Raw genomic sequence first — 5,900 nt, 5'->3', positions numbered from 1 at the left:
ATGTTAAAGGAGACCGTCGCTAGTGTGAAAAAGAATGACCCCGCCACAGGGGACTGGTGCGTGCAGGGAGACGAACTGAGCGTGTGGGTGGACGCAAGTTCTCTAGCGATCGGTGTAGTTTTGGAGAAAGATGGGGCCGTAGTTGAGGATGCCTGCTGGCTGCGACCGGCGAATGATGCTGCCCATATCAACCTGGCAGAACTCGACGCTGTAATAAAGGGCATTAACCTGGCACTTCAATGGGAAGTGAAGAAACTGCGTGTGCACACTGACTCACTTTGCGTGCACCACTGGGTGTCGGACACACTCACGAGCAAGGCCAGGGCACGCACCAAGGCAGCCAGCGAAATGCTGATAAGACGGAGGCTCGAGACTGTGAAAAAACTGGTGACGGAGTACAACCTGTCCATAGACGTAGTGCTCGTCACCTCGGACTACAACCTCGCCGACAAGCTCACTCGGGTACCACGGAGATGGTATGAGGCTATGAAGAAAGAAGCTAAGCCATTGCCTCTGTGTGCTGCCTCCGTCGAGGAGGACGAAATCAGGAAGATACATCACGACAGTGGGCACCCCGGAGTACAACGAACCTACTACTTTGTGAAGTTGGCTAGACCATCAATACCAAAAAGCGCAGTAAGAGCAGTGGTCAGGGAGTGCCAAACGTGCCAGTCCATCGACCCCGCCCCAGCCAGATGGCGGAAAGGACAGCTGGGAGTGGACGCGACTTGGAGTCGGTTGGGTATGGATATAACCCACTACGGCAGCCAACACTTCCTCACGCTGATAGACTGCGGGCCAACGAGGTTCGCGATTTGGCGCCAATTGGCAAGGCAGGATTCCACCAGTGTCATCCACGAATTGGAATCCATATTCTACGAAAGGGGGCCGCCTGAGGAGATCCTCACGGATAACGACACGGCGTTCTGCAGCAGGGAATTTAGGCATTTTATGGACGACTGGGGGATCCGCCTTCGACACCGATGCGCGTATGTGCCGAGCGGCAACGGCATAGCGGAGCGATGCCACCGAACCGTGAAGAGGATCGCGGCCAGGAAGAAGTGTACGATCGCGGAGGCGGTTTACAGATACAACACAACGCCTAAGGACACCGTGACTGGCGGCAGTGCGCCCGCTGATGCGATTCATCACTATCACGTGCGCGTCAAGGACGTTGAAGTGTGTCTACCCGACCAACGAGAACCCCAGGGGGCGTACCAAGTGGGAGACACTGTCTGGGTGAAGCCACCCGGCGGCCGGTGCACCAGCAGCTTTTGGAGGGGGCGGGTCACCGGGTCATCAGTGAACAGGCCATACTAGTCGATGATACTCCGCGCCACGTAAGGGATGTCCGGCCCGCTCTAAGCGCTGACCAATCGGCAAGCAGTGGAAGAAGCGAGTCATCCGACGATGAGCGATGGATCCAACCTGTGCCCCATGGACCTAATGACTCAACTGCGAGCTCTAATGCTGATGCTGATGCTTCCGATGCCACTTCTGAGAGCTCCGATGAGGAAGTCCCGGCAATACCCCTCCGCAGGAGTGCTCGAATCAAACGGCCACGTCCGCCGTGTCACGTATGTGGTCTGGAGACCAGGGGGGAGTGTGAGACTAACCGTAGCCCTCGGCGCAAGAGGGTCCATGTGTGCCTGGCGTGTGGAGTGGTGGCTGATCCTGTGGTCGGGGCAGCGGAAGAAAGAGTTTCAAGATGGCGCCTGCCTGCTTTTATTAGAGACGGAATCTCGCAGGATCGCGCGAGATCTCGCGGGGATGCAAATTAGCTAGGCCATCTTGAGTAATAAAAATCGGTCCATTGGAGGTGCGAGGCAGTCGGGTTCTGACGTTCGTGGCGATCAGTACAGTGACCGTTGGGTTCCGTTTCTATTCGTGCAGTCAGCTGAGCTTTGTTAGTTACCTTCGTGCCGTGGCTGTCATTGTTTGTTGGTTTGCTGTGTGTTGCCGTGGTTCTTCAGTGAAACGCTTCGTCACCAACGACGAGACTCCCCGTCTCCCACACAAGATACTCTTACAGTATGGTCTAGTTTATGGGAGAACAGTGTAATTCATTGGTTACTAATAAATAGAAATTAAAAAAGGAATAATTATTTTAATCATGAAATTAAAAACTGATTTAAAGTGATATTAAATCTGAGAAATATCATGTTAAAAATTTATGCCCGACGTAAAAATAGAAAACAAACAATTTCTTTTTTTACTTTTAACAAGTATTAAGAAAAAATAAAAGCTTGATTGATTAATTATTATGAACGAAAAAGTATAAGGCTAAAAATAACATATTAAGCCATAGATAGCGTTTGTAATTCTGATTTAATTAAATAATTTTTAAAAATATGTATTCGCCTGTCTAGTTGCATTAAAACTTATGTAAATGTTTAGATAAATATTGCGATACGACTTGGTTCTCATACCTAAACTCCAAGATGGCGGCGGTAAGCACACCGTTCCTAAAATGTACGCGATCGTGCTAAATTATTGAATTATTTGTATTTATTTAAATATAAGGTAATTATATTCTATTTTTTTACATATTCTTTTACACAATCATATTAAATTTTATTTAGACATAAAAAGTTAGTTGTATTGATTCTACAAACGTTTAAAAATGTTTATATTTTGCTGACATTCGGCGAAAGCTGAGTCAAACGCGTTTATTTGAAAAAAAAAAATTAAACTTAAATTATATTAAAAATTATAGAAAAGTATTATATTATTCTGCTTTTAACATAATAAACTGCAGGCTTTTCCCGTACTGGTATAATCAAAGTTGTTCAGAAATAACGGATTTTAATAGATTTTAATAAGCGATAGGTAAAGAGTTCTCGATCGATTGGCTGTCGAGTAACATACATAATACACCTTTTAAAGACATCTATCGAAAATAGTTAAAATTTTAGCATAAGAGATCGACAAGAAATATTTTTCAAATATAGTATATCAAGATTAGTAACTGGCCAACGAACAACTACGCCTATTACAGCCGGGTTTGAGCGCATTTAATTGTACTTTAAAACGTTCCGGCATTACGAAAATGCAGTATGTATGTCAAACAAAAATTGTCAAGAGTCCGACAATAAATGTCATTTCAAGTTAATGCGACTATATAAGAAACTGATCAACGAACATATTCTGATTTGATACTCAATTTCGAGTGTGACCCGTTATCAGAAAAAAATCGTATTAAAAGAGTATAATCTAGTTTATGGAAAAAGATCGTTGCGCATTGGTTATTATTAATTAGAAAATAAGAAAGGAAAATGATTTTAATCATGCAGTTAAAACTGACTTAAATGATATTAAAACTGAGAAAGATAATGCTAAAAAATTTTGTTTGATGTAAAATAGAAAACAAAAAGTTTTGTTTACTTTTAACAAGTATTGGGAAATTTTAAAGCTTGCTTTTGTATGAAGGAAAAATATAAAGCTAAATATAACATATTATGCTATAAATTGTGTTTTCAATTATAACTTAATTAAATTATTATATAAAATATGTATTTGCCTGTGTAGCTATATTTAAACTCATGAAAATGCTTACATAAATATTTAGACGCGACTGGGTTCCAATATCGAAATACCAAGACGGCGACGGCAAGCACATGGTTTCTGAAATGTACGAGATCGTGCTAAATTATTGAATTATTTGTATTTATTTAAATATAAGGTAATTATATTCTATTTTTTACATATTCTTTTAGCCAATCATATTAAATTTTATTTAGACATACATAAAAAGTTAGTTGTATTGATTCTACGACCGTTTAAAAATGTTTATATTTTGCTGACGTTCGGCGAAAGCTGAGTCAAACGCGTTTATTTGAAAAAAATTAAACTTAAAATTTTATTAAAATTAAAGAAAAATATAATATTACTGTGTATTAAAAATTATAAACTTCAGGCTTTTATCTTACTAATAAAATCAAAAGTTGTTCAGAAATAACGGATTTTTATAGATTTCTATGAGCTATAGAAAAGGCAATTTCTAATTGGCCGTCGAGTAACATACATAATACACCTTTTAAAGACATCTATCAGAAATAGTTAAAATTTTAGCATAAGAGATCGATGAGAAATATTTTTCAAATATAATATATCAAGATTAGTAACTGGCCAACGAACAAATATGCCCTATTACAGCCGGGTTTGGGCGCATTTAATTGTACTTTGCACAGTGCCACTTAGAAGTAGAGGGCTACTATCGGGGGCATAAGTTGCAGGAGTATTATGAAAGGGAAATGAGTAGCAAGATGTCTGCTCACATTGCACTTGAACTTCTACATGTCAGTACAGTTGGGAAAGCAGAATACCGGAAGGGGGTTCCAAAGTCTAGCAGTTGTGGGGAAGAAACTATTGGAGTAGAAGGCCTTTTTAAACCTAGGGATCTCTACTGTGAAGGGGTGGGATTTTGCTGTTTGTCGTGTTTGTCGGAGGTATTCACGTCGAGGGGGTACGAGTGCTTGTATTTCGTTAGAACATTCACTATTAAAGTACTTGCAGAACAGGCAGAGAGATTCAACATTTTGTCGATTGGACAGAGGCTGAAGTCTAGATGACAGTTCAGGACCTATCAGGTTTGCGACTCCTTTTTGAACCATATCTAGTAGTGAGAGACAAGTAATAGATGCACCATCCCAAATATGACAACAGTACTCCATACATGGGCGAATGGTGGTCTTATAGAGGTACAGGATACTTTCAGGCGTTAATAGCTTTTTAGCACGTTAGAGAGAGCCCACCTTCCTCGCAGCAGCCTTGGCAACGATCTCAAGGTATCTATTCCAACTCATGTTCCCTGTAAACGTTACGCCGAGGAGTTTAAAGGAAGTACTTTCAGGTAATGTGTTCTTGGCCATTGCTATTCGTGGTAGAGGAAGTTTCCTGTAATTATTGTAGTTATTGAAGGAGACAAGTTTAGTCTTGGAAGCACTGAATATGACCAATATTTTGGACCCCATTCCACTACAGATTTAAGGTAATCCTCTAGTGTTTCTGCAATTTCCAGAAAACACCGGTTGCCCCCCCTTATGAGTGCCTTTCGAATTAAAATGGCTAAATTCTTATTAAAAGAAACGATACCTATGATTTTTATAAAACTTTCTTAAAAGATGTAACTAACTGATTTCTATATAATTTTGTTTGTCTATACTTCGCGATAACTGGGTGCACAGCAGGGGCTCATTTAGGGCTAATAAAATCACTCCATTTTTGGGTCAATTTTACAATATGTGTTCAAATTTTCTGTGTATGTCTATTCAGCAGTCTTGCATGGTGCTGAACTAAAATTTAAATATGTTAAGACCTTGAGGCTTAATAGTGGCGGCAACTGATGGACTTAGTCATTTCTTTTTTTTCATGGTGCACAACTTAAATTTACATATATTAAGAACTCAAACTGCAGCGTTTGTTCATTTTCACCAGAATTTGGCGTCCCCTCGGTATATTTGGGGCTAAATGGGGCAGAGCAATACTGAACTTAATCGTTTATTTAATGTCTCGTTCACTGTGCACTCACGTGTGACCACGTATGGTTTACTTGCTACTGTTTAAATTTTACTATACATTATATATATATATATATATATATATATATATATATATATATGATGTTGTAAATATCGTTAAAAATGCAAAAAAAAAAAAAACTTTAATTCAATAGACATAAAATGGGCGGTAAATCATCGTAGCTCATTTTGTAGAACATAAATACAGGTGTCATTAGTTCGATTCTAACTCATGTTAATGAGGCTGAAAGTTAGAAATAGGAGTGTCCGTGAGTAAACATTTTAGGCACGCAATAACTTTAATAATAACAAGTGAATAAATACGTCCCCGAAAACATAAGGCACGATTCATTCATACGCGTATGCATACGGGTATATATA

Source organism: Euprymna scolopes, chromosome 11 (assembly GCF_053919585.1).
Source record: "Euprymna scolopes isolate OS-2025 chromosome 11, ASM5391958v1, whole genome shotgun sequence".
Lineage (NCBI taxonomy): Eukaryota > Metazoa > Mollusca > Cephalopoda > Sepiida > Sepiolidae > Euprymna > Euprymna scolopes.
This window is presented reverse-complemented; position numbering follows the sequence as displayed.